We start from the raw sequence: 22,447 nt of genomic DNA, 5'->3' as shown, positions 1-22,447 counted from the left end.
ACACACTACGCACAAGCTCGCGTTTTGATAACGGGAAAATGATTCGTGAATATAGCCCCCTAAACGATACCTTTAAGTATTCATTTTTTCCGAGAACCATACGCGCTTGGAATAAATTACCTAAGAATATTGTCGACAGTCCCAGTGCGCAAGAGTTCATTAAAAACCTAAAAATGCTTGGGTGAAGTTCTGCTTGTACTTGTATTGTTTCTTGTATTCGTGTATTCTTGTATTCGTGTATTCTTGTATTAGTGTATTCTTGTATTCTTGTATTCTTGATTCTTGTAATTGTTTTTTTTTGTGTCCACTCCTGCTTGGAGTCAGCTGACTCTGCAGTATTCCCAAATAAATAAATAAAATATCTCAGCTTCGACGCACTGCTCCAAAATTCACACAGATCAGAAGTGGAAGCAGGCGCTCAGCGCAAATATAGTCGCTGCCGTCTGGGCCGCATGTCAAGGAGAGGGCTCAGACCTCTAGTGACAATCGACGGACCCTTTGCCTCGGAGTGTTACGTGGACAATTTAAGGACGTCTCTTGTCCTACGTCCTTGGCGTACCATTCTGGGATAAATGCTATTTCAGCGGGACAGAAGTCCTGTGCACACTTCGCAGACAGCTGTGACTGGAGGTCGCGGCGTGCTGCAGCTAGCACGTTCACCAAAGGGACAGACGAACACGGTAAAAAAAGTGTGGGGCTTGATAAAATCTGGTCGAATGAAGTCGCACTTTGGGAATGCCAACGCAGATAATTTATAGGTGGCCATCAAGACAGAGTAGGAAAGGCTACGTGCTTTACAGATGTTTGTTTTTTCTACAAATAGATGCCGTGGCGTTTCGCAAGCGTGATTGCTGCTGACGGTGACTTCCTGCAAATTGCAGAAAGTGGCTTCTGCGATGGACGCCTGGATTTGTTTGTCTGCTTTTTTCCTTTGTGGCAGTAAATTCGTTGTCTAAGGATTCTGTCGGTTCTTCACACTTTCGGCCGGCACAATAGTTACAATGATGATGATGATGATGATGATGGGCACGGACCGAATCACTCCCTCGAGGAGTGGGTTTGATACTGTGCATTGTTTGCAAAAACCCGGCCTCACTCGCAGGCAAGAAGCTATAAATGATTAGCGAAAGAAAAGACAAAAGGCGCTTCATTTCTCCCCTTAAAAAACAGGGTATAAATGCGACGGGCGCCGTTATTGTGCCCGTCATCGCAGTCACCGGGCCGCGCACCGAGTACGGCGGCCATATGGCGGCTGACGGCGCGAGTGGTTTAAAGCGGCCTCCTGCGGCCAAGCTTGGAAAAAAACAACTGCTCACGTGAAACGAGCTATCAGGCAGGCAAGCGGGAGAATATAGGACGCGCATGCGCCTAGTCATCATCCAGCGCTGCCTTGACGCGGCCACTGCGCCGCCTTGTGGTGCAGAGGCAGCTTCAAGACGCCGCTCCGGCATCTCGCAAAATTTTGTCCATGACTTACAAATCCACGCATAAGGAGCAGTTCTTTGAAGAAAAGCCTAAATGTAGGCCTCATTCACTCGGATCTGACATGAGATCCGTGGTGAGGGAAAAAGGGAGAAGAAGGTGGGGGACGAATTCAATTTAAATGACAACTGTCCAATGAACATTCGCGAGTTAGAAGTTTGACACACGCTCACGCAGACAACAACCTTGTTGGTGCATCGCAAAGGATTGCCGGATGTATAGACATTTCAACATTTTCCTTTTTCGGCGTAGACATATTTCCACGGGGCTGTGCTAGCAGTGTTTTGATTGGCGGATTGCATACAGGCATCTACTGCATATGCGCAGCACAGTCCAACACGCACGCGCACTCAATCCAGCTGCAAACCGTGATAAGGTCTATGAACTATCAAAAATTATTACGCTGTTATCCCTAGAGTATTTTTACCAATTTACCGCTAGTAAGCGGTTCATATTTTTTCAAAAAAGTTTTTAATATTAATTAATCGCCCCAATTAAAGGAACATATTTTCTTCACTGAAATATGTTTCAAAAAATTCTTACTATACTCCTGGAAAACGGAATCCAATTGACTGACTCTTGAGAAATTTCATTTGATTTTCGTTTTCATTTCACTTTATTTGTGCAATTCTTCACACAGGCACTACGGACATGTAAAACCCCAATTGCGAACACATATCACTTGTATTCACGCCATGTTAAATGCCGATGCTATACATTAGAAGCGTTCCTGGATCTTTGCTCCAAGACATCTAGGAAAGAAACCTAAAAGAACCCATCTCGAGACAACAGGAGACCTTTCTGCGATACCAGAACTGCTCGCAACAGACCGCGTGATCGCGGAATGTACGCGTATCTGCGATCGATACAGTCCGTTTTAGAACTCTTATATGGGCATCTTGACCGACTCCGTGTGGCTGATGACGTTGAAGCGAAGCGTGAAGTAATTTGTGCGGATATTCTTGATGCCCATCGCCAATGCGACAATGAAACATCGGATGCGCTTGAAATGCAAAATGGGTTAGAATCGGTCAGCGCTGTAAATGCAATGCTAACAACCCCTAAAAACCCTTGAAAGCAGTGCACTATCTCTTGCTTTCAATCGTCTGACACAATTTCTGAATTTGTTAATTAATGCGGCAGCATTAAACGCCTGATCTGGAAAAAAAATGCGCCGTTGGTCGTAAACTTTACACTTCGGCTGTAAGCAATTGCAATCGGCAATCCTGAAAACCCAAATGGGCATAGTAGCCGCCTTGGCCCCCAACCATCGGCTTGCTCTCTATTGAAAGTTTTCGACAAGCTAGACAAAGAGTTGTTCAACAGCCAGAGGCTGGCAATTGGGACATAGAAAGAGAAGTTTATTTTTTTTTTTCGAAAGGAACAAAAATACGAAACAGAACAGTTGAACTGAAGTCTGATCTTTCAAGCACATGCGCAGTGACGCAGCACTGAGCACGTCAGTATGGCAGTATGAAAGCCGACACTCGACCGCCGCGCAGGACGATAAAGTATGTCGACCATTTGCGCAAGAACTCAGCCTCGCTCATTGTCAGTGCGTCCACGCATGCTTGCTCAAAGAGGCGCGTGCGGAGGCGCTGCAACATTGGAAACATTGCTCTTTGCGGACGCCCATTTAAGGAAGCCGCTCCACGCTGCCGCCACAAAACGAACATGCCGACACACAAGAGCATATTTGTAAACAGTTCGCGTGAACTAGTGCGCGCTTCGAGGCGGGTTACGAACATTCGTGACACTAGTACCCAAAAGGTGCGCGCCACTACACAATTGGGACAATTCATGGAAAGAAACAGATATTCCCAACGTGCTTTCTTCCGCTGTATCTGCTCTCGTAATATTTACGGTAACGTTCCATGACACTCCGTCAAGTGAACGCAGTTTTGACGATAGCTAACCATACTTGTTGCCGTATCTCCTATCAGGATGAACAGGTGACGTGACACTTGCACGCACCAGCCTGAAAGAAAAAGAAAGCCAAGCAGTCGAACGCGATAGGGCGAGAGCCTAAAACCGAAGCGAAACAATGCGATCCGCCGTCTAAAAAAAAAAAGAAAAAAAACAGGACGTCGTTATGGCCTCAGTTGCAACACATGCCAACTGATATTGAGGATAAGACCCCCCCCCCCCCCCTTCCCGCTGCTTCTCGCCGTGCGGACGAGAATTGGCGAGACTTGACCTAAGCCTACCGTGCTTTAGCGATGAGGCGGCAGCATGGCGTCACCCTTTCAGTGGTGCCCGGGCGTAATTTTCTCTGTAATTAGTGACGTCATTCGAAACTGACCTTATCTAAATTAATTAATGAACCCTTCCTGCTTCCGTCGTCGAACTGCGGCATCACCTGAAGCCCTGTGTTAGCTGGGGCCTTGAAATTTCGGTCAAGTGAAAGCGTGCAAGGAATTCAAAGGGCCCACCCACTACCGTCTCCGGACAACGTCGTGTTCGTGCCAGCAGTTCGCCTGTCCATCGCTAAACACGGCAGATCACGTCTTCAATCGCGTAAGAAAGAACTGTGCCAAAGTGTCAGTGCTGCCAGCTCGTTGGAAGTGCGGTGTTGTCGGTGTTTGCCTCTTCAAAAGGCTTTGCGTGGACGAAGCCTTCCCGAAGCTTCATTCGCTGCAGCAAGGGTAAGTGAGATTGCAATCGGTCGTTTCTGCAACTCGCACTGTTGAATCCGCGAATCTTTAAATACTAGAGCTTCTTTTAGCGTGGCAAATGCGTTGAACGGAAATGGCAAGATACCGTAACGACTTGTATTTCAGCCCAGGCGATTTCTTGCGCTAATCGCGGAGGTATACAAGTGGAAGCTGTGATATGTAACATGCTGTCATGTGTAGCTGAGGGTGGATCGTGTACCTGTTGCTGTTCTAGAAGTGAAATGCACGCCCTGACGCGATCTAGAAAGAACCGAAGTTGTCGCTCAGAGAGTACGCCCTGTTTGGGAATTAGAAGCACTGTTAGCCTCCGCGGTGGCTCGATGGTTATGGCGCTCGGCTGCTGCCCCGAAAGACGCGCGTTCGATCCCGGCCGCGGTGGTCGAATTTCGATGGAGGCGAAATTCTAGAGGCCCGTGTACTCTGCGCTGTCAGTGCACGTTGAAGAACCCCAGTGGGCGAAATTTCCGGAGCCCTTCACTACGGCGTCCCTCGTAGCCTGAGTCGCTTTGGGACGTTAAACCCCCATAAACTAGAAGCACTGCTCTTCCCGGTACAGCAGGGAACCAACCTTCGTACCAATGGGTTCAAGCATCCTCTGGTGTGAGAGATAATAGGAAAGGAGCGGAGGTTAGCCCGGAGAGGATTGCGATTTGCTTCTCTGGAGTGGGGGGAATGGATGAGGTGATGTGAATGCTCATGAGAAACGGCAAAGCCGCTTTCCTTCATAGTATCGGAGAGGCCTTCAGTTTTTGGGTAAGCAGTGTAGGCACGCGGTTCGATCACATCGGCAAGCGTTCGCGTGCTCTTCCATATCGATGGCAGTGTCAGGCATATGTTGAGGAGGAGGCCCCCAAAGTTGCAGTGATACTTCAGCCTGCTGAAGTTGCCCTAACGCGTTTACACTATAACACTGTGTACTGTGGGATGTCGGTGCACGTTAAAGAACCCCAGGTGGTCGAAATTTCCGGAGCCCTTCACTACGGCGTCCCTCATAGCCTGAGTCGCTTTGGGACGGGAAACCCCCATGAACCAAATAAACCAAACTTTTAAGCTAGCATGAACTGTGTATGCGTGTGTGTGTGCGGGAGGGGGGGATTTACTGCCCGCTACCCACTTCAGCTTGTTGTCATTCTACGTTCGCATACGAGCACGCATCGCTTCAATAAGTCACAGTTAATACACAGAAGCTATGATCCTCCGTAACGTTGTCTCAAGCCCTTGGGATGTTAATCGGCAATTGTTCAGCACTGGCATAGACGATCGTATCGCATGTCGGACAAGTCGGCATTAACTCGTCGTGTTGAACACTCTTGCGTTCTTTTTTTTATTTTTGGCCCCTTTTTATCGCCCAGATCAAGAAGTAGAACCCCATTAATGCAAACTGTCGTAGGCGCGACGCGCTGCCAAGTTCCAAGGCTATCGGGATTTATTCGGCTATCAGGCGCTTGTTGCGTTTAACTTTACCCTCACCATTCATGATCGTCACCGCCGGCGCGCGGCCTTAGGACTGTCGTTTTGCCACGCCTCTGGTATTCGCGCCCGAAGTGATTAGAAGGCTGGCATATCGCAGTTTTTCGCAGATGATTTCGCAATGTTTGAAATTGTTCGCGAACTTATGTATGGCCTTTGCAAAAAATACCGGGTGTTCCCCCTAAGATGTTCAGCAATTTTTAAAAACTCCTTTTTGAGTTAGAAGGGCGCTTTGTTTCAACATAGCATTGTGAGCGGTATACCGCCATAGAATAAGGTTAAGACGTGATGACTAGTAGGACTGTTAACTAATACAACATAGTTAACTTTTTAATTGTTACAAAACTAGACCTAGGAGGCTATAAAGGATGTTTCAACAAAGACTTAAGATTTTTTAAGGCTTTTTGAGTTAGAACGGCGCTTTTACGGCATAACGTTTTCAGCGGTGTAGTACATCAAATTACAGCTAAGATGTGCTAACTAGCAAGCTGGTTAATTTTTTTTACCATTACATTCCCACTTACCCTTCAGTACTTACGTGGAGCTGGGTGTCCTCTCCTGAAAGACTCACCTGCTATCTCTTAGTCTCCTTATTTACTGAGAGGCATTTAGCCCTTCGTAAGTGATATCCATATCAGTTTTTAGAATTTCGAAAACGCCGATAATCTCGGTGGTCTGGCCCCAAGAAATTTTGCCTGAATCGCTGTAGAATGCACACGCTTTCTAGAAGCTTCCTGGCAAAGTAGCCCTTCCAGTGCACGTAAGTCATCGAAATAGCAAAAATTTGGGCTTGCCACAGCAGCGTGGCAAGCATCGTTGTTGGACCTGAATAATCAACACGGAAACAAACTTGAATGCTAAATGGTATCCCCCGTAAAACTTCCCTGATTCAATTCTTTTAATCAGTTACTGATGGTGCTGATGCGGTCATAACATGGTTGGCTCGTTTTTTGTGTACCTTAATCACAGATCGCTTGCGGTGAATGGCGCAACCAAGGGGCCGGTCACTAAAAGAACAAATAAATGAGAAAACTACGAAAATGGGCAACAGTGCATCACATGGCTATACTGCTTTCAGTACCGGGATAAACCGGCGTTATCTCGTCATCTCGTGACGTTGTTGCGTGCGGCTGCTCGCCCTTTATCGGCGTAAATTTCTAGAGCTTGATTACTTTTTTTTCTTGTGCTAAGTTCTCGTAGGCTAAGTGTGAGGGCTTATTTTTCACAGTTTGAGTCGTACGGTTTTGACTCCGCTGCCTTCGCAATGACCACGTGGTTTTTAAAGGGAATACATTATATGGCTCTTTCGCGTTCGTGTCCGCAAAACATGTCCGCAAAACATGTCCGCAAATCCTGTCCGCACGATTACGTCGTTCTCTGAGGATAAATGTGTGGTGTGATTGTGACGGTGTGTGATAAAATTTTGCCGTGGGAAAAATTTGGTTGACGAGGTGTAAGTAGTTAATTAATTCAACGAGTGGATTCCAAGAGAAAGCAAACGTAGCAGGGGACGGCAGAAAGTTAGGTGGGCGGATGAGATTAAGAAGTTTGCGGGGATACAGTGGCGGCAACTAGCAAAGGACAGGGTTAATTGGAGAGACATGGGAGAGGCCTTTGCCCTGCAGTGGGTGTAGTCAGGCTGATGATGATGATGATGATCAAAATAGCCATGGACCTCGATATAGTATGTGGACGTTTTGCTTTCGCATTGCTCCATTGCGGGTCGCCGCAGTGATCTGAAAATTTTAATTCATTTACAATTCCTGCAGCACCGTGAAGACATAATTGCAGGGGCGAGAACTGTACATATAAAAAGCGAACATAAGAAGTAGGCTAACCATTTGTACAAGATGCAATGAAAGGCAAAAAAAAAGAGCGTCAACTGTGCATTTATATCCGGCAAATTTCTTGCAATGAGAAAACAAAAAATGGCTGAGGCTTAACTTGGTTAACCCTGGTCAGATGCGAAGCATATTGATGGCTAGGCTTGGTAATACATGGCTTTCCTTGGTTGAATACTTGGCCATTTTAATACAACCACTAGAAGCCTTCGTCGCGGGGGAAGACAACGGCATGGCTACAGCAGAACGCCGACTAACCATGAGACGCGCGTGGGTGGGCGCCTGGATTGCCACGGAAGCCGCGTCCGCCTGCCCGGTGGAGCGAGCGTTTCACCTACACCGAGTGTGAACGCGCGTTCGCAATGCGCGGGAATGCCGCTCGAGGACATTCCGGTGTCTGTGCGATGGCATCGTTCTCCCTCTCCCAGCGCGTGACGGCGATCTGTCGTGACGTCATGTGTCACGAGGTGTGACGTCACTGTACCACGTGGTCTGCACGGCGTGTAACCACGGCGAAGGGCTGTAGTGTACCTCCATCTTCCTCTGTCGTGACGTCATGTGTCACGTGGAATGTCACGTGGTGTGACGTCACTGTACCACGTGGTGTGCACGGCGCATAACCACAGCGAAGGGCTGTAGTGTACCTCCGTCTTCCTCTGTCGTGACGTCATGTGTCACGTGGTATGTCACATGGTGTGACGTCACTGTACCACGTGGTGTGCACGGCGCGTAACCACGGCGAAGGGCTGCAGTGTACCTCCGTCTTCCTCTGTCAGGTGGAATGTCACGTGGTGTGACGTCACTGTACCACGTGGTGTGCACGGCGCGTAACCACGGCGAAGGGCTGTAGTGTACCTCTAGTAATATGCTTCGCATAAAAACGAACGAAAAGGCGCGGAATAGCGTGTGACCATTGAGCATGCCATATGTTCGACAGCAAAGTTCGGAACTGGGCCTCGGACTGGCATTCGACAACACGACGTGGTAGCCTGTTCCATTCATTGATGGAAAAAAGGGAGTGCTTGAAAAAATCAGTACGGCATTTTGTCTAGCGTATTTTCCGTTTGGGGCCGCACCTTCTGGATAACAAATACGATGGTAGCAAGTAGGTTTTAGGGTTAATGGCAGTTTTGGTGAAATGGATGTGGTAGAGAAACTCCAACCTAATTCGTAATCGGTGCCCTAGCTATTCCCAATTCAGCTCCTGCTTTATACAGTGTGTATGCCTACAATGAACATTAAAACAATGCTTGTTAATAACAACTGCGAATTGCGCAGAGCAAGCGGACAACAGGTGCTCCATTAGAAAGTGTAAAAGTGAGAACTGCTCCTGTGCCATCACATTACTATGGTATAGTTGTTAGTCTCCTTGGAGCTGTGGTGGGTTGGGTTGGCCAAAAAGGTGTCTTATGACGTCTCTGGGGGAGATGGGAGATGCGACTTTCGGATGATTGCTTGGTAGTTTGTGAGAAAGCGTATGTTCTGTAGTGAATGCTGCTAATTTCCTCTCACCTGCAGTAGGACTGAATGACTACGGTTTGTGTTGACTGTACTGAGTGAAATATTGCACGAGTATTACGTGTTCGTGGTGAAGGTACGCTATGATCAGCGTGCGCTTGGCAGTGATCTTAAGTGTACATCCCTCATATCTTTCTATATGTTGGGCACTGATTGCATAATAGAGAAATAAATTAATGCTGCTTGGAACGTTTGCGCTACTTGCCTCTTACTGACTACCGAAAAGTGCGACTGAAGAGGGTCTCGTGAACATGTTGTTTTGTAGATGTTATGATAACGTGATGCTGCAATCTTATTATCATAGACCAGAGAATGGAGTGTGCTGCATGTCATATGTCATGGTGTATGCAAAGTGACCTTGCAAAATGTCGCGTGCCCAGATGCTATTTGTATTTGTGTGTTAAGCACGGAGCAGTGTTTATTGAGGTCACTTGTTTTATTGAAATGATTCTGTGTAGTCTCTGCTGGCAAATGCTTGCTTGAACGTTTCGTGTGAATGCAAGCTCATCATCCGTTATTCGTATTTGTTTGTTCCCCGCCTTGCTTGTGCTGATGAAAATGTCTGTCCTCCATGTATTCTAAAAGGCAGCCCTAGTTTCTTCGGGAAAGTGAAGTGAAATTTAGAGCACTCTTATTCAATTTGTGCACAGCAGGTAACTAGCTCGTTCTCTATTAGTGTAAATTTTAAACTTACCTCGTGGGCTGGTTCAGGAACCACTTGCTGTGTCGCTATTCCGAGTCATGTGCGTAGTGGTCTTAAACTGTTTAATTACGACTGTAGTTAAAAATTTGCACTATTGTCTCTTTCTACGTGACCTAAACTCAAAAGGCGCAATTCTTTCACAACTAATTGCTCGCAAACTCGGGTGCTCAATAACGGCTCTGAAACAGGGCGGTATACAAGGTGTTTCACCTTAGACATCACGCAATTTTTAAAAAGAGATTTTTTGAGTTAAAAGAGCGGTTTTTTTCGGCATAGCATTGTCAGCGGTGTAGTACATCAGAATGCAGCTAAGATATGGTAACTAGCAGGTAGGTTAACTAATACCGAATAGTTGCCTTTTAACTATTACCGTTAGACTCCTTTATTATTGAGGGGCTTGCAGCCTACTGTAAGTAATCTGCATATCAGTTCTTATAATTTCTAAAAAGCGCCGTTACCCTCAGCGCTGTGGCCCAACACATTTTGGCTATTTCGACTAGCTACGTACACTGGAGATGCTGTTTTGCCTGCAAGCTTCTCGAAAGCGCATGTATTTTGGCGCGATGTAGCCAGAATTTGCTGGACCACAGCGCCGAGAGTAACTGCGTTTTTGAAATTCTAAAAACTGGTATTGACATTACTTACGGTGGGCCACACGCCTCTCAGTAATTGATGAGCCTAATAGTATAGTTAGAGTTAATTATTCAGTGTTAGTTAATGAGCCAGCTAGTTAGCACGTCTTAGCTGCACTCTGATGTACTTCACCCCTGACAATGCTATGCCGAAAAAAAAACGCGCTTCGAACTCAAAAAACCTATTTTTAAAAACATTGTGCAAAGTCAGGTGAAACACCCTGTGTATCGCTGTACCTCTGGAGCATAAAGACAGAGTTGAGCCGTTCTTACGTTTACACCTTGAGCTTCAGCGTTACATACAGGCAACGACGAAGGAAGAAGAGACAATGAGCGCGGGCATACGATATACCGGGTGTCCTAGCTAAATGTAACCAAACTTTTAAAAAAGGCGAAGTGTCCTAATCCAGTGAAACCAACTCAGGGTTGTTCATAGTCGCGTGGCCTGGTCTTGAGTATATTTTTCGCTCTTCAAAGCTAATTAATTAGTTAAAATTAATTATTGACATCAGGAAGAAAGTGTCAATGCAAAAGTTTTAGATCACCTCGAAAAACCGCTAGTAGTGCTATTTCCGTCAAGTTACGATTTACGTAGCTTCATTTATTGGCCTTAAAAGAAAGTTATCACGTGACCAGCTGCTCGCTCACTTCTCTGCCCCAATGTGCACCCAAAGTCTCATCGAGGAGAGGACTTCAGAAAAAAAGGATTTTATTCTTTAAGGCGCGTCTTGGGACGTTGAAGTGGCACAGTTGTAATGGGGAAGCTTTCTCTTATTGTGCGGGTTATGGTTAAAGGCCGGTAAAAAAAATTACCGACGATTACGTTACTTCCTAATGCGAAATTTGAGCGCAGCAAATAAGCTGTTTCACCTTTTCGATAGATTGAGGCAAAGAAATCGAGCAACACATGTATGCGCTATCACAGAATTTTTTTTTTATTTTTCACACGTATTCGCAATTTCGGCTCGGGCGGTGCACATATACAGATCCGCCGCCCCCGATCTGGCTCTCTGATTGCCACCGCACAGGGGTTGCATTGGAGGAGGAGCGAAGAAAGGAATTAAGTTCGAGCCGGCGCTTTGACAACCGGAGACTCGCAGGAAGAGTCCCCCCTCTTCCTGCGAGTACACCCAGCGGCAAACGATGGGGGCAGAAGCGCGCGCAGCAAGCGGGCAACACGATAAAGGGAGGAGGGAAGAGATAGCAGCGACTGACTGATGCCGCTGACGCCGATAGCGCTGGGGGGATGAAAGGGGGGCGGAGCTGGTTACGAGGCCGACGCCGACGACGACGCGAAACCCAGGAACGGACGCCAAAGAGCTGCGCTCTAAAAACTACTTTACGTAAATATTACTTTGCTGCAAATGTCTCGGTAAGCTGTTTCTCAAAGCGATCTACAACATTTCCATTTACACGTTGTTCCTCAAGTCAATAATTAAAAAGTTAGTTAATTAAGCTTAATTAATTGGTCAACCTTGAAGAACGAAAAAAATACTGCAGACTAGGTCACGCGACTCTAAACAACCCTTATTTGGTTTCAGACGGCTAGGACACCCCGTGTCTTTTAAAAGCTTGGTTACGTTTAGCTGGGACATCTAGAGTCGATAGTGTGCGCTCGTCGTGTGTTCTTTATTCTTTTTTGTCTCGTGTGTCGCGCTGAGCCTCCAGCCTCGCGCTGAGCCTCCAGGATTTATTTCTTCCGCTAGAAATCACATGGATCTCACGTCACGTTTTTTGTTTTCTTTTTTTTTACCTATAACGTCATTATGCAGTTGTCCGCACACTACGAAGAGGGTGCTGGCCCCGAACCATGCACCTCTGTATTTTGAAGGCATGGGCATCTATTCTGACAGACAATTTAACCAGTACAATGAAAAGCTACGCAAAATAAATGAAAGAAAAATCAAGCACACAAAGAATGAAAAAGCAAAGGAAGGTAATGGAGGACGGACAAATATCAACAGTGATGAAAACGTAAGCGCACAAGAAGACGGCGATATCAGAGAGATATAATCTGAGCAACCCGCTAGCTCAAGATAGAGCCTTGATGAAAAGAGAACTTGCATTCACAGGAAACGTTCAAGCGAACACTTGATCCAGGATGTTACCCAGGACGATCACAAAAAACAAAACTGACCTCATTAACGACAACTCTGTGCCTCAAACACAAAGATAAATAAATACAATCTGAGCATGCGCAATTTCGCAACGGGAGCACAGCATGACATGTGGCATACATCACTCTCTTCTCTGATCTGTCATAATTAGAGGGCAGACAAGGGATGGGAAATGAGGGGCTCGTTATATATAGGAAGGACCTCCGAATTCGGAGGTCGTGGGTACGGATCCCACCGGCGGCATAAGATTGTTTTTCTTCTGCTTTCTAATCAACTATTTTTAAGTAATTAAAAATTCACTAGTAGGTTTTATTGATCAACATCACAAATGAAGAAAACTTCCTCTGTGTTAGCAAGGAACACAAACGAACTTTTTTCATTTGTGGTGTTCCCGTCTTCGTATGCACCGCTTATGTCCAGGAAGGCTAAATACAGAGGTCTGTTTTCCGCCTTAGCTATTTCTGTGCATTGGGTAAGCACAAACAGGCTATCATCTAATCGCCTACCCCTTCTGAGCCCATTCTGAAGTTCTGCGAGTAGCCTATACCCATGATTGCATTTTTAATTTCACCGCCTGCATGGCCAGTCTGTATATAACAGGTGTTGTCGTAATCGGTCAGAAGGATTTTATGTTCAGCTTATCTCCTTTTTCTTTATAAATCAAATTCATTTTACTCTGCCCCGCCGCGGTGGCTCAGTGGTTACGGCGCTCGGCTGCTGACCCGAAAGACGCGGGTTCGATCCCGGCCGCGGCGGCTCAATTTCGATGGAGGCGAAATTCTAGAGGCCCGTGTGCGGTGCGATGTCAGTGCACGTTAAAGAACCCCGGGTGGTCGAAATTTCCGAAGCCCTTCACTACGTCGTCCCTCATAGCCTGAGTTGCTTCGGGACGTTAAACCCCAATAAACCAAACCTAAACCATCATTTTACTCTGTCTCCAGTGTTTCTTTGCTCCTTGGACCAAGTTCATTAATCAGCTTGACTGGAATTTCGTCTAGCCCTGCGTATGTGCGTTTAGGAATATTTGCTTCTGCCTTTTTTCTAGTTAAGACTGGTCAGTTCAAAGCTGCTTTCTATTATGCTGTCCTGTGTGACTCCCTCATTTGGGGAGATTACTCTATCTGCGCTGCTCTCCCCCTAAACTGTTTCCCTTTGCATTTCGAGCATGTTCCTGCTTTCTTGATTCGTTTTACCCAACCAGCTTATGTGGCTCCAAAATGTTCTTGGCACCCCTCAGGTTGCATCGCGAACTGCAGCCAGACAGTGACCGGTGGACTGTTTTTTATTAGCCTGAACGAGGATCTGCACTTGCTGTTTTATTTGTCGAAAATATTTCTCTTTTTAGTCTATTTCCTATTGAGATAACTGGGCACTATTTGCCTCTGTGTGTTCCCTTGAAGCCACCCGTCTTTGTTGGATGAATGCAGTGCGAAAAGACACGGACAAACGAAGAAGTGGACAGGACTGGCGCTGACTACTTCAAATGGTACAATTTTCCTTTTGAGAAAGAAGGAGAGGATCCTGGCCTTGCAAGTAGAGATCGCGATAAGATTCACGCGGGTTATGGCAAGCAAGATGCCACCATAACCTGCGTGAATCTTATCGCGATCTCTACTTGCAAGGCCAGGATCCTCTCCTTCTTTCTCAAAAGGAAAATTGTACGCCCGTGGCTTCACGGGATGTATAGCACCCCCGCATGGCTGTGTAACTCACTCTGTCGAAAAAAAAAATATATGGAAAGCCGAGAATAACGCCTCCTGAAAACTAACCTTCTCTCTAATGCCCAACACACAAAAACATGGCATTTGCCGGTACGATACAGCCGATGCCGTATATACCGGTATCGGTAAGATACAGCTATTGCATACTTTTCTCATGAGAGGCAGCCGCTGCGGTGTCTCTGTGATTATGGCGGTCGGCCTGGGACCCGAAAGACGCGGGTTCGAATTTCGATGGAGGCGAAATTCTAGAGGCCCGTGTACTGTGCGATGTCAGTGCACGTTAAAGAACCCCAAATGTTCGAAATTTCCAGAGCCGTTCACTACGGCGTCCCTCATGGCCTTAGTCGCTTTGGGACGTTACACACCTATGAAACAAACTGCAGAGACATGACAGACATAAGTAAATGTCCCCTATAGGTTTGTGCGTTCAGGACAAAAACGTAGGGCCAAAACACACAAATAGCTTGAAAAAATTCCAAATTTTCCGGCGAGATAGACAGCAGGCGAACAGGCTTTCAGGCTGCGTCGCAATCATAGCGGAAAACGGTATCCCTGCATGAGATATGTCTTTTAAAACAAACTTTGAGGCTGTAACAGTCAGTGTAATTACGCACAAGACAATAACAATATGTTTTGTGTACATACGACCACATCTCAAAGTTGCTATCCGTAATTTGGATCGAGCAATCCTTTTCCAACAATTGCATGAACTATATGGGGTAGTTGGGGATTTCAATGCACATTCCCCCGTTTGAGCAAGTAAGCGCACAGACAACAGAGGCCGAATAACTGGTATGGTATGGTATGGTATGGTATATTGGGGTTTAACGTCCCAAAGCAACTCAGGCTATGAGAGACGCCGTAGTGAAGGGCTCCGGAAATTTTGACCACCTGGGGTTCTTTAACGTGCACTGACACCGCACAGCCGAATAACTGAGGATCTTAAACGTACAGATAACATGCGCCTAACGAATAGTTGGAACCACGTATTCTGCCCCAGCTCAGGAAAAACGAGCTGCCTCGATTTAACTTTCGCATCGCCATTAGATTTCAATTATTTTATTTTAGATGTTATAAATGATCCTCGTCGAAATGACCACTTACCCACGCTTTTAATATTATCGTCCTCAATACAAATCATTCCAACACGACCTCGGCGCTGGAAACTCCAACTAGCTGACCGGCCACTATTTGCCACATTACACAAAGCATTCTATGATGATCTTAGCATAGGTGAAATAAATGAAAAATTAGCCACCTGTATAATTTGTGCTGTAAAGATAGTGATTCCACAAAGATCAGGACTAATAAGGAAAAATGTCAAGGTTTGATGGACACAGAAGTGCAGACTAGCAAAAAAAAAAGAACAAAACAAGGCATGGGGAGTATTTCGGAGGTACCCAAGAGTCATGAACCTTCATGGTGGAAAAAACAGCGCAAACTTAGACAGAAAACACAGAAAAGAGGGGAGACACTACAAGCGCTGACTCGCAACTAAGGTTTATTAGAAAGAACAGAACACAATATATACAAAAACCACCCACGACTGCGTACGTCATAACAGAGTACGTGCAAGTGTGCAAGATAATCTAAACAGAAGCATCGCGCGTGTGCACCCGGTTATTTAAGTACCTAAATTCTAATTCTGACAAGGCCACTGAAGGATCACTCACGCACCGTTTGCCGTCATGAACCTGCCATATGCGCTACACTCCATTTTTATTCTTCTTGTTATTTCCTTCTCATGATTCATGATTCGGATCAGCGGTCACCACCTGTTCTAAGTAGACATATTCTCTTACTACTTCCAGCACCTCGCTACCAACTGCGAACTGCTGTTCCCTTGCTAGGCTGTTGAACATTACTTTGGCTTTCTGTATATTAATTTTTAGACTCACTGTTCTGCTTTGCCCGCCTAACTCATTCATCATGTTTTGTTGTTGATGTTGAGTTACTTAGCAAGGTAATGTCATCAGCGAATCACATATTACCTATGTATTCTGCATTAACTCTTACCCCAACTTTCCCATTTCAGGCCCCGGAGCACCTCCTGTAAACAGGCGTTGACTAGCATTGGCGAGGTCGTGTCTCCCAGCCTGACACCTTTCCTTATTGGAATTTCATTGCTGACTTTATGGAGGACTATGCTAGGTGAGTAGTCGTTATATATATATATCTTCCAATATTTTCACATAACACTCTTCTACACCCTGATTCCGTAATGCCTGCATGACTGCCGAGGTTTCTATTGAGTCGAATGCTGTCTCGTAATCAATGAGCGCTCTATATAGAGGCTGGTTATATTCTGCGCATTTCTCTATCACCTGGTTGATAGCGTGAATATCGTATATTGTCAAGCATCCTTTACGAAAGCCTGCCTGATCATTTGGCTGATTTAAGTCTAAGATTGTCCTGATTCTATTGGCGATTACCTTAGTAAATACCCTGTAGGCAACATACAATAAGCTTATCGGCCTGCAATTGTGCAAGTCCTTGAAGATTTATAGGGTAACGTTAATGAGTTGATGCCCATATATGCAAAATTGGTCATTCTCAACTTTACATTCATATGTCCCTTGGAGTCCTCCTACCACTCCCTGCGCAGTGGTGCAGCGGTTAAGCGATGTGCCACTGCCCTGCGATGGCAGGTGCTGCCACTGGTGGGTCTTATGCGGGCATTTGTTGCTCTTCCCGTGCAACCTCTCCTGATAAATCCTTAATTTAACACAACCTGCCAGGGTGCTCACAATCCTGTGAGCAGGTTGTGATGACGCCACAAGGTCACGTGACCTAGGTTGCTTCTGCGTAGTTCATTTTCCCGGCATTCAAAGAGAGCCCGCGAAATTTGAAGAAAAAACGAACATGTGTCTGTGCTTTCTCTACCATGCTCTACCGCCCTCGACCTTGTATTGAACAAACGAAGCGCGCACGCTAAGCCGGTTGTAGAGAGCGGTCGACGTCGCGGTTAATATCGGCCTTAAGGTACCTCTGTGCCTTCGTCCAAAACATTTAAAGCGTTCGCTGCTGACCCCGATATTAAGCGATACTTAGGCAGTTTAAAGCCAGTCGAGATGAAGCTTTAGTTCGGTCATCATAGAGGCAAAAATAGAAAAGCGTTGAAGTCAAGCAGAAAGCCCCCCGGTCGGGGCCGGTGCAATTGGAAGTCTTGCACCCGAAAGAGCCTCACTCCCTCGTCGCCGTGAAGGAAATTAGAAGTCCAACGCCTAGTCACAAGTAACAATGGATCAAACGTCATCAGCGTTTTCGGACAGACGTTTCATTGCGAGCTAGCCCCTATAACGTGCGTTCTTAGATTTGTCCGAAGCCTATTCACAGGTGGCTCACTTGACACAGTGACGTCATCACAACGTGCTCGCAGGACTGTAAGCAAACTGCCCTGCGTGGCAGGTGGCGGTTCAGTTGATGGCTGATCGCCAGATGTTGCCTGAGAAACGCAAGCCCCACCGGCGGCAGCACCTGTCGCATCCCTTAACTGCTGCACCAGGAGTGCTATGTGGACTCCCAGCGATTTATGAATTCAGCAGGGTGTCGAACCCGAATTTTTTCGGGTTCGGTTCAGGTTCGGGTTCCCGCCTTTCGGGTTCAGTTCCGGGTTCGGCTCCAGCGCGACATTCCGTTCCGGTTCGAACCGGTTCGGACCGTACTGAACCGGTTCAAACGGGTTCAGGACAAAAAAAAAATCATCCTTGTTATGCTGTTTACTTTTTTCTGGCGCATCGATATATAAAAAAAATTGCAAAAATTTGTTTAATGCGAGAAGTTATCAATTTACCCACGTTATTGTCCGCGGCAAAAAGAAGAATTTACCGCAAGAGCCGCAAAATTAACTAAACTCGAAATGAATGTGAATCGACTACGTGTACGCTATATTCCGCCTGATGGGGTATAAGGCGAAGCTTGGGCAGTTTGAGGTATAAGCTTAAGCAGTGTCGGAGACCCCGTCGCGCTAGTAATTGGTCTCACCTGAAGCTCGAGTAAGTCGGGAATTTTTCGCACGCAGTACACTTATGCGGGCGCCGGCTTAACCGCCGAACGTGGCCTCTACGTTCCCGCGCACTACTCAGAAACGAAGCTGTCATGTATCGGCACCTGTATACAGACAGACACCTTTCTGTCGCCCCGCAACCGACTTGCCAATCACCACTCCCTTTACTGCATGGTACGAGAATATGAGAGAACACCTCCACCCAACAAGACCCTCGTGGGAGCACTGTCTCCCCCTAACATCCAGAGCCAAACAAACAAATTATGATTGTCACGACCATGGTCATGGTCGTGACAATCATAATTTCATTACCCCTCACACACTACGCACAAGCTCGCGTTTTGATAACGGGAAATTGATTCGTGAATATAGCCCCCTAAACGATACTTTTAAGTATTCATTTTTTCCGAGAACCATACGCGCTTGGAATAAATTACCTAGGAATATTGTCGACAGTCCCAGTGCGCAAGAGTTCGTTAAAAACCTGAAAATGCTGGGGTGAAGTTGTACTTGTATTCTTGTATGCTTGATTCTTGTATTTGTTTGTTTTTTGTGTCCACTCCTGCTTGGAGTCAGCCGACTGTGCAGTATTCCGAAATAAATAAATAAATAAAAAATTACCTCTTCGATATCGTCCTTATGACTAGCGTTATTTATATTCAGCCCCTATAGCTACGTATCTTCAAAAACACAGCTGATCGTGGCTTCTTGCTAGTACAGTGAGACATTACGACTTTGGCTTATTATGATGACGTCGACATCTTCTGTGCTGATAAAAAGAGTATTATAAAAAAGCACGCTTGGATGGGTTGAGAACGTTTCGTTTCTGCTCGAACACAGGCGACTAAGCGCTCGTCTGTTTTCTGGACTTGGTCGTGAGAGAACTTTGTGCTGACACGTTCGCTTTTCCTTAGGGTACTTGTACAACCTCTCCACAAGGCAGATGGCAAGGGTTGTGATCGGTCATTACTTCCTCTACCCATGCATCTGCAGCCTTACTTAGCCTTTCCTGATACCAGTGTATTGAAGTGAAATCAACTGATGTACTTGAACCCACTTATAACGGCCGCAGGTATATCGAACGCTCACTTATTACGAATGGGTGCGGTGCTCCGTCAAAATATGCATAAGGGCAATGGCAATCCGTCGCAAATACAACGAACGACTTTGGCCGCACTACTCTCGGTTATAGAGAATGAGAAGGCGCCGTAAACTACCCTCGAAGTTGAAGAGGTCGTGCTTCCAGTAAGCGCGGAGATCAAAGTGTGCCTGTAAATCCTCTCGACACCACCCCTGAAAGAACATGACGACCAAAAAATGCAGTAAAAGGCAGCACAGCCGTGCGCAGCACTAACCGGAAAGTCAGGCGTCCGCTAACTCTATAAACAGTAACGTAAACACGACAACAATATCCTATAACTCTCTATTGAAACACTAAGTAACCGCCCGCCAAGCCCGCGTCGATGGCGTAGAAAGAAGGGCAATCACTGCCTGCGTGTTTACGGGCTGGGCAAATCATCGCAAGCTGAAGAAGCGCGGTGCGCGGGAGAAAGGGGCATCATCGAAAGCGAAGCAACCAACTAACCATGGTCATGGATCAACTAACCGCAGCGATTGAGAATTTTTAAAGCCTTGCTGGCCATGCTGGTCACGTGGTATGCATAGCCTGAGCTGTCGGCTCCATCTTTGTGCGCTGTTACCACGTGCAGACAACGTCATACAGCGGACAGTGCAAATTAAGCACTCCGTGCCACGAACGCTGCGCTACTTTCGTCGCTGCATGAGTCTAGGAGCTACAGAAGAAGCTCGAAAGCACACATGGCCAGACGCATGTAGATTTGTGGCAACGCTTCGTTGATCCATAGCTGGCCAGATGTTTCCTCGGATAACTACGTTCCTGCGGACCACGAAACCGCAAAAGCGCGTGCTTTCACAAAGACGTTGAACACCAAGTACGAGCACACCCATGCTGCCAGGAATCTTATTTATGGGGCCGACCTTCCACCACGATTAGTTATACCCCGTCCCTTAATCTGATAGTTGGCAGCAAGGGTCTCGACGAGGATTCAATGACCGCTCTAGACAGCCTTGAAAGAGCCGCGGCGGGCTGTGCTTTGCACAAGAAGGCGCGCATAACGCAGCTTTATAAGAAATAAATGCCACTCTTAGCGGCCTTAGTATACTTGGCTGCTATAAGGAGAGACCACTTACTAAGAACATCGGATATAAACAAACGGATCCACGTGACCGTCAGGTTTGTTATAAATGGGCTCGACTGTAGCTTCAATCGGCCGCAAGAACCGTTTTTTGGCTTCATACATGGACCTTGCGCGTTAGGCCGTACGTTCGCGCCAATGAGGCGTTTTTGCCGTGTTCAGTGAATTGCTACTTGGGCGAGCAACGAGAAATCTTTGAGCAATAAAATGTTGTCGTGCTCTGTTTTTTTTTCGACATACTTCAGCAGTCTCCCAAAAAAGCATTTAGATCATGCACTTCACTATAACGTTTCTGTATGCAATGAAAGACTTCGGAATTCCGTGCGAGCTCTTCGTGTTCATAGGACCGCTTAGCGTGTGCAATACCCGCATGATGGATTAACACGTAGGACAGCCGCGTTCACCGAGGTCGCTGTTCAGAGAACAGTGCTCTTTAACGCAGGAGGAATATGCTGCTCAAGTTCAGCCTCCTGACTGGTTCCGAAATTTTGATGTGCGAGCGGAGTAAGGGAGTCAAGGTGGCATGAGGCCTTATGTCGAGATCGTTGAAATCGAAGAGATCAACCAAGGCACGAGGAAGGTCAGAGAGGCTCCTAGTATTCCATGCAACAACGATAAAAAGAAGCCTCGGAGATGGCCTAGTAGCCTAAGGAATCTCTAAACGGAGATTTTCTGTGGCACGCCATGGGTGCGAATCCAACTGGGATGGGAGTATGGCTACTCTTTTCGTTGTTCTTTTTACGGCAGTACCTGTGTGTGTGTGCGTGTGTTCTTTCACTCCCACCTTCCTCCATTCCCACGGGGCGCGGTTGAGGTGTACACCGAGAAGTGAGACAGTTACTGCCCGATTTCCTTTCTTCAAAAACCACCACGACAACGTTGTTGAATCGTTGCGCTAATGGTTCATGCATTTGTGGTAAATGACGCAAAGGGAAGGTATTCTGAATCCGTCTTTAAAAGACTATACACAACTAATTTTATTGCGTGTTTTCTTCTTTCAAATGATGTGCTAGATATTAGAATACATAGATCACCGTGTGATATTTGCCTACAGTCGGTAAATTATTTAGGAAAGAATTTATTCTCCCATGGTGTTTCGGTTTCCGTTTTATCATCCGAAAGATCGCTGTTACGTTAGTTGAACTTTAGGTCACGTGACGCGCGGAAAAACTGATATAAACGCTGATGCTCACTACTGCACCTAAGCCAGACTGCTTCAAGATCCAGATTGCAACAAACGAAGTATTAGCAGTTATATTGCCGTTTTTTCCTGCCTCACGTAACCTAAATTCAGCTATACGTCACAGATATCTTTCTGTTAATGAAATCGAAACAGAGTGAAGAAGAAATTCAAATAGAAATTATTTATTGGTCGTAAGCAAATACCACGGGGTGCTCCATGTATGCCAATGTCGAAAGCATCGTTTGAAAGAAGAAAACACACGAGCAAAAGTTTAGTGTCTTTAGTCCTTTATTGAGTTAGAGCAGTGCTAACAAATTATTAAAATAATGCACAAACATGTAAAAGGGGAGGCGCAATAACTCTAGATTTCCCATAAATCTGACCAAAAATGCTTTACAATTGGCTCTAGTACATTGCAGAAGCGTCAATCAGGCTTCTTCCCAGACACCAGACCTCATTCAATTTTGTTGTCGCATATACTTGGTGCCATTTTTGCCCTTTCCAGAGCAGACAGCTTCGGATGGGTACACCTACTCGCTCGACCATCTCATTTTGTCTGAAAAAAAAAAGTGTGCGCGAAGTAAGTGGGCCTGATCCGAGTCTCGAACCGGTTCAGAACGGTTCCTTTGAATCGTTCCGGTTCGGGTTCAGTTCGAAGATGGCGAAAAAAAATATGGGTTCGGTTCGGTTCCGGTTCTGGTTCGACACCCTGGAATTCAGAGCAGACAGTGACCAGTTAAGCTTACACGGGCATTAACGCTACTGCGTCGTCCTGAAGGCGGAGCGTAAGTGCGACTTCGCCGATCTTTGTATGAAGCCTGCTTGACCTTGAAACAAAAAAAAAAGTGAGAACCGAAGCTCTAGCGCATCTAAGTCATACATG

General features: G+C 46.2%; 1 long non-coding RNA gene across 2 annotated transcripts in view; it reads left to right on the top strand.

The window, feature by feature from the left end:
- The first annotated feature begins 3,708 nt into the window (after positions 1-3,708).
- Positions 3,709-22,447, top strand: part of LOC149340441 (uncharacterized) — a 28,506-nt gene continuing 9,767 nt past the window's right edge. Inside the window, exons 1-2 of one of the 2 annotated variants that reach the window (XR_016283864.1) lie at positions 3,709-4,127; positions 16,195-16,310. This is a non-coding gene — a long non-coding RNA (uncharacterized LOC149340441). The remainder of the gene's footprint in view (positions 4,128-16,194; positions 16,311-22,447) is intronic. The other variant, XR_016283865.1, reaches the window with a different exon arrangement.

The sequence above is a fragment of the Amblyomma mixtum genome, chromosome 6 (assembly GCF_055824585.1).
Source record: "Amblyomma mixtum isolate Tamu chromosome 6, ASM5582458v1, whole genome shotgun sequence".
NCBI classification, from domain to species: Eukaryota; Metazoa; Arthropoda; class Arachnida; order Ixodida; family Ixodidae; genus Amblyomma; species Amblyomma mixtum.
This window is presented reverse-complemented; position numbering and strand designations above follow the sequence as displayed.